The sequence below is a fragment of the Ambystoma mexicanum genome, chromosome 9 (genome assembly GCF_040938575.1).
Source record: "Ambystoma mexicanum isolate Mex_15411 chromosome 9, UKY_AmexF1_1, whole genome shotgun sequence".
NCBI classification, from domain to species: domain Eukaryota; kingdom Metazoa; phylum Chordata; class Amphibia; order Caudata; family Ambystomatidae; genus Ambystoma; species Ambystoma mexicanum.
In genome coordinates, this window is record NC_090931.1 from 174,781,637 (window position 1) to 174,795,639 (window position 14,003).

Below are 14,003 nucleotides of genomic sequence, written 5' to 3' on the forward strand. Positions count from 1 at the left end.
AAGGGACAGCCCAGGTATACCACCTGACTAACCCTCAGCCACTAACACCGTTCTCTATATGTGCGCTATACTAACCCTACCACTCGAGTAACCAATCCAGAGTGGAGATAGGTTTTTTGCTAAACTTTCCAAGTGACGCAAGTAGCGCGTCATACTAAGGTTAAAAGGGCCTGCGAGCCCCACGATTGTGTGTGTGTCAGGACGGACGCGTACGCTCCTTGACCCATCCCTGCCGTTTTGTCTAATAAACAGCAGAGTCACCTTGCTTCTTGTGTGTGTCTCATACTCTATCTCTTTTGGGATATACGGGAGGAGTTGGGGCCTCCCTGCCCGGAGGTCTGCGGACGGTCCGGCCGACCCCGGCAGAATTTCCCCCCGACAAGTTGGAGACACTGCTGAGATCTGTTTAAGATCTGCTTTTATTTTTACTTTTTCCAGTTACTACTGTTGCGAGGAGGCCCGGCGGCGCGGCCCCCTCTGCCGTTGCCCCCTTCTGAGGACTACAGGACCATCGCGGAACTGCGAGAAGACCGGACAGCGCAATCCGGATATTGGCCTTCGGGAGCCGGTTGAGAAGTATCCCGCCCGCGGTTGGCGAGTGTCCAGACGTGGTCCAGACGAGGGGAGGTGGCGAGCCGCTTGGAGGGGTGCACGCAGTCGAGCGGCCCCGCATCAAGAGAACTTGGTGAGCATGCCACGCACAACAAGCAATGTGAAATTGTGAGGGAGGGGGGAGGAATTAAATACGGGAGGTGGGAGGTGTTGCACAGGTGCGCAGCGAAGGTTTTGATAATTTAGTGTAGGCAATGAAATGAATGGTAGCCGAACGAGTGCGAGAGCAGTGAGCTACGTTACGCGAGAGAGGGGGGCGGAGCACGAAAACAACACGTGCGGCCGCTCGTAGACACTGATTGGCCTAGGTCGCGACTACGTGTAAGGGTGTGTGTGTGTGTGGTTTCCTACGATTTGGCATTTATTGATCAATGAGTAGATGAGGATCCCTATTGTTCGAGCAAGAAACTCGATAGGTAGATGACGTTTCCCTGTAGGCGGTAGCTAGTCAGTTGCCTAATTCGGAAGATAATTGGCTGGTTAAGCCCTCCTGTCGAGGGGCGTATCACACGCGAGGCGACGCAGCGTGCGCAGTCCGATTATATTATTGATTACCTTGTTCCAGGAGTGACAGGAAGACAGCTGTAAGGTTAACGGGGGTAGATTGCAAGTGTATTTTGAACTTAAAGAATATATGAAGAACTTACCAGTAGCTCGAAGAGATCGGTGACATCACCAATAGGGCTTTCATAGGATATCCCGAGCACAAGGCATCCTTCCTTCTGAGAGTGGTGGGGAAGAGAACTGTGGTAAGGGAGTGGGAACGGAGATAAACGGTCATGAATTGATTGAGGAAAGGCGAAACGGGGGACGTGGCGGCGCACGGAGAACGCCGGCCACGGCAAGTGTAGAAGAAGGAGGAGGAGCAAGTGAAAATACGGCGACTGTATAAGAACGTCACAAGGGGTGCGCAGCCGCAGGGGGCTACGTGCGCCTCGGCCGCAGGGGGCCGTAAGGGTGTTGTGTAAAGGAAGAAAGGAAGAAGAAAACATACAAATGTAAATACTATATTTTAATAATTTTCCTTAAGCGGACTATCGCAAGTCCCCAAACTTACGGGGCCAGGTAACGATATAAGGCTGTATATTGTAAACTGCTAGTGAGATAACCGCTACCAAATAGGGGAAGGGTAACAAGTGGAGCGCTACTATGTCATACGGGACAGGATCGGGAGGGTGGGGGAACACCCTCACTACTCCACTACAACACATATGTACCACACTGTCACCCCATAGGGAGAAACTGATTAAGTATAGCATAGAATGGACCCAGGGGACGGACAACAAAATGATAACACCGTGGCCGCCTAATGGTAGCTTCGATCCATATGCCCAACATTCACTACTAAACCATCTGCATAATACATACAAAGGGAAGAAGTTGGCAAACCACGTGGAGGTGTTTAACTTATGGAGGATGTTCCAAGGGTCCCGACCAGGACCAAATGGAATGTTCACTGTGGGGGAAATACCGGAAGAAAAAGAGATTAAGGAGGAAGGAGAGGATGGGAAAAAGGGGAGTGAAGACCCAAAGAACACGGGGAACGGACAAGAGGGAGGAGAAAAGAATTATACATCAAATGAAATAAAAAAGGAACCGAGCAACGATATACCCCTAGCAAAGGGAGTGAAAACAGAGGGAGGAGGGTTGTACCCTTTAGGAGAGTTAGGAGAAATAGAAAGAGGTCAGTTAAGGGCGGCTGAGGGGTACTCGAACCCGGCATACAGCCCTCCACCATATGTGGCTCATAGGAAGATGCCAGCAGGGGAGGGGAGGACTGGAGAAGAACAAACTGTGGAAATAGGAAATGATGAGTGGGTAGCTGCACAGATACTATTAAAATTACGAGGTTCATTAACAGGAGAAGAGAAGGAGGTAGTAAGGAAAACAGACGAGGATAATACCAGGGAGAGTGAAATGAGGGGGGAAGAGCTGTTACGACAAAAGGAAGAGATTTTGGAGGAACGACTAGCAGAGTTAAGGGATGAGCAGAATGAACTGATTAAACAGCTCGAGAGGGAGGAAAGAGAGAGAGCGAGGAAAAAGAAAGAAGGTAAGAACGAATTGGAAAAAATAAGGGAACGAACTGAGGAGCAAAGGAGAGAAGCTGAATGGGTAAAAGCAGCAGCAGAAAGGGTATCAAGAGCAGTGCTGCGAGAAAAGAAAAGGGAAGAAGAAGAGAAAGAAAGAGAAATGGCAATGTGGAAGAGGAGATTACTATCAGAAACGACTAAGAAATACGAAGAAGGGAGGGTGATAGAGAGTATATTAGAAAGGGAAAGGGTGAAATGGGAAAGGAAGAAAGAGGATGAAAGAATACTGGAACAGATGAGTAGTGAAGTAATGGAGGAATTAAAAAGGAAAAGGGAGGAAAATGGTAGGGAGATGGAGGAGAGAAATGAAGGAGAAAGAGAAGATAGGAGAGGGGAGAGTGAAGTATGGGGGGACGTATATAGAGACACAGAAGTAGCAACAACATCAGCGCAAAGGGGAGCGGTTGATAAAGGAGAACTGGACCTAATAGACTTAAAAACAGTAACAATCAATGGGAAAAAGACCGAGTGGGGGGTGCCGTTTATGACTGACTTTTGTAGTGAGGAAGAAGAAGGAGTGGAGAAGGAAGGAAGAAACAGTGAAAGGGAAAGCCTAGATAAACTATACATCACCCGGACCAACACAGACTCACCATGGATCCGTAGGAGAAAGGATGAACTGGAGAGAAGTGAGGAGGGAGAGCAAGGAATAGAGGAAAGACAGACACATGAGGCCGCACCGTCCCCATCACGCCCTCTCCCATCCCACCCTACATGCTCAACCACCTCACGCTCGTTACGCACAATAAAATTTGCGCCCTTCACAGACGAACTGACACCCTATGCATGTCGGCTTGGGGACCTCCCTAGACGCAGACAGGAAGGACGAATACACATGCCCACATTAAATACAGGAAATGATGGAAGAAGGGGAAAAGATGGAGAAGAAAGAGTTTCGAGCAGGGGAAATACGGATGAAATTGACGATGTAGAAGAAAGGGAAGAAGGGGAAGGGTGTGAGGACTCGATTTTATGGAACACAAAGGGTAAAACGAGACATAACTTAATGCCACTTCTGGAGAGGGGAGGGGTTAGACCATAGTATGTCCCTTGGAAGCATACAGACAAAGAAAATATAAAATGCAGGCTCCCATCATTAAGTGGAGGTGCGGGTAAGTGGATATATGAAATGGAAAAACACACCGCAGGACAGAAACTGGCAGTAGGAGATGTAAAGGGCCTTCTAATATCGATATTAGGGGATGCAGCGGATGACATTTGGAAGAGAGCGGGATTCCCTGGGGTAACAATAACAAACACATCGCATGATGGGGCACCATTCGCAAACTGCAGACATGCACTATGGCAGGCACTGAGGGTACAGTACCCAGACACATCAGACATAGGAGCAATTACCTCACGCAAGATGCGTGAGAACGAAGATCCTGTTGATTATATCCAGGAAATCCAAGAGAAGTGGCGCATGGAAACTAGAGAACAATGGGACAAAACACCAGCAATATTTTATCATATACTAGTACAAGGGCTCCCAGAAGGAGTTCAGAAACAACTAAAGAAAGTAGTGGGAATGGAAGCAAAAGCATGGCCAGAAATACAACTGACTATAGTGCATCATTGCAGGACATGGCAAGGAAAAATGAAACAAAAAGAAGAGGACAGGAAAACGGAAGAGGCTAAACTAGTGCAGAAAAATCTTACTAAATACACAATGGAAGGGGCACTAATAACTACGCCTACAACAATGACCCAAAGCCCCACACAAGTAGTGGCTGCACAAGATTCCTCCCAAATACCACCTTCACAGGCTATAACACAACAGGTGCCGCCACTCCAACCATACACGACCAACATGGGAGGAGGATACCCAATGCCAGGAGCTGGGTATTATAATTATAACAGGGGGAGAGGAGGAATTATGAGAGGGAGAGGATACGGATATAACACCCAACAGCAAGTGGGAGGACTTAGAAATTCCTACCCCACAGGGCAACCAGTTTACCAGGAAAACGCAGGGAGCTTTCCATGGGAGAGTAGGGAACCACTGGTGTGTTGGAGTTGTGGATTATTAGGGCACATGTCACGCACGTGTAGAGTTAGACCAGGAACACCATCATGGAGTGAACAGGGACAACCAAGGCCCACACAGGAACAGCAGGGCATACAGCAACAGCAGGCGTTGCAACAGGGAAATGAACAGCAACAACTAATAACACAACAACAGTCACAGACACATTCACTGCCACAACAACAGGTAGCGATAACACAACAACCCCAAGTACAACAAACACAACTGGGTAGGGTGACGGTCCTAGGACACAACCCTTACACAGGAAATGGCCAATCGTTGTACCCTCAATAGGACAGCCCACAGACGGCCTTGGTGTGTCCCATCCTGTCAGTAACACCTAATAGTGCGGAGGAACCACGCATAGAGGTAACGATAGGTGACAAAATGTTATCATTCCTTGTTGACACCGGGGCGACCCTGTCTTGCATAAGGGAAGGTAAATTTAAGATGTCAGGCGAAGCCATGAACACCCAAGGATTCTCTGGGGCTAGAGGGTTGGTTCCTTTTACTGATAACATTCCCTTATCTATAGGAGATTATGACCTGTCAGTTCCACTTCTATATTATAGTGCCTCACCAGTAAATATACTGGGGAGAGACATAATGAACAGGTTGAATATGACGATCTCCTTTACTGAGGACGGCATAATTTGCTCTACTCCAGGGATTAACATGCTCACAGCACGACAGATTATGCAAGCATACTGCGGACAGACAGCGATTAGGGCGGAGCCAGTAGATGGCGAACTCTTCCAGTACGGGACAGACATGGCATTTGCATGGATGCCAAGGATAGAGGGAAAAATCTGGAGGAGGCCAGCAGCCTATCTGTTTAGACCAGAAACACCAGTCAATGAACCAGAAGGAAAGGTGGTTCCAGTGGACATTGAGAGCATTATAGCAACAGCTGATTACATTGCTGTACATGCCCAAGACAGAGAAGGAAGAGCATGGAGGGCAGTGATAGCACTAGCAGAAGGATGTAGACTCACCCAGGTGTCAGATGAGGAGCTGTTCTCAGAAGAAAAGGAGGAAGGTGAAATGGTGTTTATGATGAGGGTGGAAATATGGCTAAGAGTGGCGTACAAACAAGTAGCACAGAAAATTGCAATGGCACTTGAGGCACCCGCATGCACCCCAGTCCCCTTCTTTAAGGAGGATATGACCAAGGTACCCACATCGTTGTGGACTACTAGCCCCTATGACGTGGGGTGCATAAAAAGTATAGGGGGAGTAAGGATAAAATTGAAAAAAGGTGCAATACTCCCCAGAGTGAAACAGTACCCACTATCAAAAGAGGCAGATGAGGGCATATATGAAACCATAACGGCCCTTATAAATAATGGCATATTGGTCCCCTCAGAATCACCATGTAACACGGCTGTATATCCAGTGCGCAAGGCTAAAGGGGGTTCTTGGCGCTTCATACAGGATCTCAGGCCCTTGAACAACATAGTAGAAGCAGAATACCCCATAGCAGCAAACCCGGCCACAATATTGTGTGGCATTCCGGCAGAAGCATCACGATTTACAGTGATTGACCTTAAAAATGCATTCTTCTCAATACCATTGCACCCAGACTCACAAGATCTGACAAGCTTCACTTACAGAAACACAAAGTGGAAACACACCAGATTGCCACAAGGGTATTGCGAATCACCCTCAATTTTCAACAGAGTAATACAGATGGATTTGGGTAACATTGAAGTGGAAAGCACAGTGTTGCAGTATGTGGATGACATAATAATTTGCAGTATAAACGAAAGAACATGCAGAGAGGACTCATTAAAGATGTTGACAATATTGGCTGAGAAAGGTTACAAGGTAGACATGGAAAAGCTACAGTACTGTCAAGAACAGGTACTTTACATTGGTCAGCTCATATCCCAACATGGAAGAAAGATTGCACCACAAAGAGCACAGGCCATTTCAAACACACCAGTGCCACAAACAGTGAGGGAACTGCAGCAGTTCCTGGGGCTGTGCAACTACTGTAGAGCATGGGTGTTTGATTACAGCTCATACATAGGACCCCTGCTTGAGGCGTTAAAGGAAGCTAATAAAGGGGAGAAAAAGCTGGGGTGGACAATGGAAATGAAAGAGGCTTTTGATGAATTGAAAGATGCGATATCAACTGCTCCGGTACTGGCATCCCCAGACTACGAGCGACACTTTTTTATATTTTCACATTGCGACTCAGCAGTAATGAAAGCAGTGTTGGCCCAAAAAACAAGCATGGGCTACAAACCAGTAGCATTTTACAGCGGCCACTTAGATCCTGTGATGCTAGGTCATTTCCCTTGCAAACAAGGTCTCGCCGCAGCTGCTTTTGCGGTAGAGAAAGCATCAGCAATCACCATGGGGTGCCCAACTACACTGTTTGTGGAACATGCACTATTTGCCATATTGAATAAACCTAAGTCCACCCTAACCACACAAAGGGCATCAGGTTATGAGATCATCTTATCCAGAGCTGAACTTTCAATTGTTAGATGTAGCACAGTCAACCCTGCAAGGTTCCCAGCAGAAGTAATTGAGGAGGGAGATTATGCTCACGACTGTACGCAAATAACTGACATGTACTCATGTACTAGAAAGGTTGAAGAAAACGCACTAGAGGGAGGTGAGCTCTTGTTCATTGATGGGTCATCAACTATCGACCAAAGGGATGGTGTAAGGAGGACTGGGGCAGCAGTGGTAAAAATGATGGAGGTACCGGTGTGTGTGGCAATGAAATGTGTACAATTAACACAGCATTACTCCGCTCAAGCAGCGGAATTAGTTGCACTGATCTTGGCGTTGAAGGAAAGCTTTGACAAACGAGTGACCATATATTCCGACAGCGCATATGTTACATCCACTGTCCACTCAGGGCTGTCGAAATGGAGAAGAAGAGGGTTTAGGAGAGCTGATGGCACTCCAGTGCAACATGCCCTCCTATTGGCTGAACTAATTGAAGCAATAAATGACCCCCAAGAATTAGCTTTGGTCAAATGCACCGCACACACCAATGGTGAAGACCACATCTCAAAAGGGAATGCAGCAGCAGACGCACATGCGAAGTATGCTGCATACTTTGGTGAGATATGGAACCCCCCAGAGTCACAGCGAGGGAGAGGGAGGGGAATGGCTAAGGAGATGTTGATAAGAGAAGGGTACACCCATCACCCAGCCACACAGATTATGGAGCTACAAGCGGCTGCACCAATGGCCGAAAAAGAAATATGGGTAAAAAGAGGATGCACAATGTCACCAACCGACGCACTATGGCGCCAGGGTGACACTGGAAAGATTGTAATACCACTGGCACTATTGAACACCACCCTGAGCCAACTACACTACCCAGCCCACACAGGCAAGGAAGTAATTGCAGCACGAATTAGGGAAGACTGGTTCTGCCCCGAGTTAAATTCTCATGTGTCAAATTTTATCAGCAATTGTCTCACATGTCAACAGTTTACGGCCGGTCATACTCTGAAGGTGATAAGAGGTACTATACCCCGGCCAGAGGGACCTTTCCGGCATCTCCATATTGACTATGTTGATATGATCAACGTATGTCAAGGAAATAGGTATATGATTGTAGTAGTATGCCCATTCTCGAGGTGGATTGAAGCAGGGCCCTGTTCACACCCAGATGCATTTAGAGCAGCTAAATTCCTAGTGAGGGAGGTCTTCCCCAGGTGGGGAGTGTGCGAGGTACTGAGGTCAGACAATGGCCCACATTTCGCAAACGAAATATTCCAGCACATCACATCCTTGCTGAACATCAAGCATAAATTTGCATGTGCATACCACCCACAGGCCAACGGTATATGTGAACGCCTGAATGGCCTATTAAAGGAGGCAATTGCAAAGATACAGCAAACAACAAAGAAGAGTTGGTTATATTGCCTTCCATTAGCCCTATTTGAGCTAAGGAATAGACCAGGGTCCAACCACCACCTCACCCCTCACGAGGTGGTTATCGGACATCAAATGCGCCTTCCCCTAACGCCAACATCAAGAGCATTTACTGACCACGAGAGTACTGCGAGTGTTCTTGGTGATGAAATGTACCAATATGTGTCTTCTTTCATTACTAGTGTAGTGTTTGTGTCTCAACAGCTCGAGCGCACGCGGGGCGGGTCCAACAGCGATCAGCAAGAAGACGTGGATAAAGAATTAGAAAAGGAAAGTCTGTGCAAAGTTGCTAAAGGTGACCACGTACTACTTCGCAATTTCAACAGAAAGTGGAACAGTCCACGATTCACTGGCCCCCATCTGATAGAGGAGGTATCAACGAGAGCAGTAAAGTTACAGGACAAACGTGCTTGGAACCACCTACACGACGTAAAGATCTACAAACTCCAGACCCGCCCCAGCGCCACCGACAGGGCCACTGGAAGAACAACAACAGAGTCACCAACGGAGGAAGAGACTCCTACCACAACTAACATCCTAAGTGTCCCCATACCCTGCCACCCCCCAGATTCCCCAGAGACAACTATTAGAAAAGAAAGGGGTGATCCCCATACCGCCCACCCCATGGTTACACGATCAAAGGGTAAAGAGACTTCCGCCAGTTGAGCCCAAACCCTCTGCCCATTGACCCCCTGCCCACTGTAGTAACAATTGAACTGAAGGACATTGTTTTGCACATATACACATGTAAACACCTAAATGTTCTCTTTCTTTTCTCTCGCACATGCAGGTACAGCGTATTATTGTACTGTTAAGAAAGTAGATAACTAACCAATTCACTGCCCAGGAGTAGATGGTACCCTCAGACGATAATTACCTGGAAGAATTGTCACACCAATTTGTATATGAAGTAAAAAGGCCAACGTACCTGAAAAGAAGGAGGGTACGTGTCTACTACACAGCATTCCTCTTGGCCATAGAACATTCAATGCCCCACCTCCAACCATACTTGCCTGCCCTGAGAGGTAGATCGCTTAGATTGGCGTGGGAACAGCTCTTCGCCTGGGCACTGAATGACTACTTGATAGGGAGAGCTTAATAACAATAACTGACCTTAATAACGAGCATATTAAGAATTTTCAGGCGGGCAACTGTAACGTCGCAAGAATAAGCTGCCGGACTGCAGCAAGGTAAGAGCAAAATGCCGGTGAAATTAGCATTTGTAATAAGACTGATAGGGATTTTATTGATCACCGGGTTCTTGGCTGCCTCTGTATGGCAGTACAGCTATGCTAGCAATATTACTGCTGTACCCAAACCTAATACACCCCCACCCCCAGCTGCAACAGGTGTTATGTCAGGTGGTACTAGTAAAATCCCACACAAGGAAGATAGAGTCAAACGCAGCACATACTCAGATAATAAAGGCATTGACAACTACGTACAAGATTCAGCACACATCTCAAACAACATATGGTATCAACACATGACCCACATAGGTAAGCAGACAACGGAAGACAGCTGCTCATTGATCCCATACGCTATGAGCGCTTCTCGAACATTCGTTGCCACGGAGATAGATGGGAAAATAGCACGATGTATAATATACCTGGCACTGTTCCAGACGAAAGGAAGATTTCAAGGGACAGTGGTGCACCTGGTGTGGAAAACACGAGATACATATCCATATGAAAACAACTTCCTCAAGACTTATTTGAGTTACCACAAGAGCAGTTTACATGCTGAAGGATTCAAATACATAACAAGTGGTCCTGAAAAAGGAGAAACCAAGAAGGTAACACTGCAGTACCTACCATGTGATTGGTACGCCACTGAAGTCCCTGGTAAAAACGGATGTTGGGAAAGACCACTGATGCTAATAACAGGGAAGGTGTACATGGACAACAAATGGGACATAGGAGTGGTTGGCAGCAACATTAACAGTAACAAGAGAAAACATTTCAACTATTGATGGACATAACCATAGATGTTGGATGACTTGGATCAAGTACGTACCCATGCTCACATGGATGGAGAAGGATGAAGACCCAATAACAATATTGACGCTAACTGCGCCTAAGGTATGCTACCAACATAAAGGAGAGGTGGATGTAGGCTACAATACCAACTGTGAAAGCGTGATGGAGTTACCTGAGGGGGGAGCAGGAACAGCAGTAGTAATGGACCATTACTGGGCCTGTGGAGACAAGGCGTATCACACACTGCCCCCTTTGTGGAATGGTGTATGCACTATAGTACACGTTAATGTACCATCACTAGTGGTACCCCAGAAACATGTGAATATGGCGAATTTCCCCAAGATGGTTGAAGGAAACAAAAGGAAGAAGAGATCTGCACAGCCTCGGAAAGGGCCAGAGAACAGACGCAACGGCAACAACACTGTCCTCAACAGAAGGAAAAGACAAGGAGAACCTCTGACAGGAAATTACCTGTGGGGAAGGTCGGAAACAGCACTGACCTCAATCCCGCCGGAACACAGACTATTCAGCAGAGCAGCTATGTTCTTCTCCTCAATAATACATCCTGGACTGCAGGCTTACGCAAACGCAAAATGGCTCCAGATAACTAGGTGGGAACTAATGATGACAATTAACTCTACAGTAAATGGATTCAACGCAATAAAAGAGGAATTGCGAGCAGTAAGAATGGTTGCACTACAGAACAGATATGTACTGGACCTCCTCACCGCAATGGAGGGAGGAGTTTGCGCAAAGATAGGACAATCATGCTGCACATTCATTCCTGCTAACGATGCTGACAATGGTACACTCACGGAAGCTGTATCACAATTGGCCCAAATGCACTCAAAAATGATGGATGAAAGAAAAGGTGTGAAAAAGGATGAGAGTTGGTTTTCAATATTATGGTCATGGATGCCATCTTGGCTGTCAGATGGACTGAAGATTATAGTTGGATGTACTATTCTGGCTGGAGCTACACTGATCATAATAAGATTTTGGAAAGCCCGGAAGGCACGCACCACAGACGAGATGATCGAAATGGTTGGTATACACCTCTTGATGCCAACAGATGACGGCCAACACACAGGCACAATCATAAAAGAGAGAGAGAAGTTGCGCAACCAGATCATCACCAATCACCTGGACCCACCATCTGTGAAGCTCGGAAAACCCAAGAAACCCAAGGAGCTACATAGGGAAATGGGTATACTGCACCCCTGGAGGAACCTGTGAATATATGTATTGGTCATTTGAAGACCATGTTAACCACTATGGACATTTGGGAGGAATAACTAAAATATGGAGAGTAAGAGGAGATAAAGAAAAGCATATGTTTGTGGTCGACAAGTTGACCAGAGGGGGGACTGAAGTGGGAGAATGGAAGACCAGGCTCCCGCCATTCCCCTCTCGCGCTTGGCCTAGAGGATCACGGCCTAGACACCCGCCACGAGAGGAGTTTGCCTATCTACCAGACGACCAAATACCCTGGTTCAGGAACATACGGATGTGCCCATCTACCTGCCCAGCAGCCCGCCCTGTCCATGCCGACACCTGCGGCACGGATCAACTCGACTAAACCTACACGTCGTTAGAGATGCCATGACGACCCAGCCAACGGTCAGCACACCTGTGCAAATATACACACTGGACACTCCCACACCAATCCACACGAAGAATATACTCAGTGCTATGACGTAGGCGACAGACATACTCACGGACGTGCATCTTTATTATTTTCCACATAGGCTCTCAAAATGCAGAAACGCAAGACGCATCATGAACTTATCTAAAAAGGCTTGCTCACGCTTCTTCTAAGAGCCATGCACCATAATGAAGAATATAACTGGGACACGATACTGAGGATAAAGTAATATGACACCGTAACCTAAAGCGCCTGCATCAAACGGTTCCACCTATGCACCAGGCCCAAGTAGGCCACAAGCAAAAGCTTCCACGAACATTGAATGAGCAAGAACTGGGTTGCTGACCCTGCAAAATGAGCCCGGCGAAAGCACACCGCCAAGGGCACGATGTTGCAATCTTGCACGCTGCAAGCCAACGCCAAGGTCGCACCTGCAAGATAAACCAGGCACACAGTAGGAAAAACAATATTAATTGTGCTGAATTTTGCCTCAAACACGGTCCCACCTCACGTGACAAAGCCAAACCTGACAAGATGCCAAGCCCAGGAGGAAGGAGACGCCTCAATCCCACGTTTCAAGACACAGGCAGATACAATTAAAAGACTCATTGGACATCTGCAGCAGTGGGAGTAGTCGACCTCCCAACATATGAATAAATCCTCACATTGTTTACACCTACCCATATTAAAACATTGTTGCAAATGACAGGTGCACCGCGAGCTGGGAACAGCGATAGTCCCAGACTGGGAGGCTCGCGAGCGGACCAATTAGAACATGGGGTTCTTATCACTGACGCCATTTACATTGACCAATCCTCAGAGGTCTTCATGTAACAATTTTCATGTATCAAATTGAAGGGACAGCCCAGGTATACCACCTGACTAACCCTCAGCCACTAACACCGTTCTCTATATGTGCGCTATACTAACCCTACCACTCGAGTAACCAATCCAGAGTGGAGATAGGTTTTTTGCTAAACTTTCCAAGTGACGCAAGTAGCGCGTCATACTAAGGTAAAAAGGGCCTGCGAGCCCCACGATTGTGTGTGTGTCAGGACGGACGCGTACGCTCCTTGACCCATCCCTGCCGTTTTGTCTAATAAACAGCAGAGTCACCTTGCTTCTTGTGTGTGTCTCATACTCTATCTCTTTTGGGATATACGGGAGGAGTTGGGGCCTCCCTGCCCGGAGGTCTGCGGACGGTCCGGCCGACCCCGGCAGAATTTCCCCCCGACACACCCCCCTGTCCTAGTCTGCCAGAGTCCCTAAATAGGTCCAGCTCCCACAGGGGGTCTGGCTGTCCTGATTGGACAGCCAGCCACAAGCCCCTTTCTGTAAAATGCTGAGAGAGATTGCAGAGGGATGTGTGCTGGAACTAGATATAAGGTGAGGCTTCTGGAGTGTAAAGCAAGTAGACCACAGGAAACAGAAGTAACAGAAGAAGAAGACGACCAGAGATGCCTGCAGTCCCTTTGCAAGACCGTGAAGCAACCGCTGCTGTCCTGACCCTGTTTTCTATGCGACAGAGGAGCTCTGAAGAGGATGACTCCTTCCCTTTGGCTCGTGGGAATAACAAGACCCAAGACTAACTTTGAAATGAGCCATCTCCTGAGATCCTAGGAGCTTCCAGAGCTGCGGAACCCCAATACCGGGAGAACTGCTGCCAATTTCAAGTGCATCATCGTGGAAAGGCTGAATCCATCCAAATCTTTGCTGAACCTGTAAGGACACTCCAGAGGTCC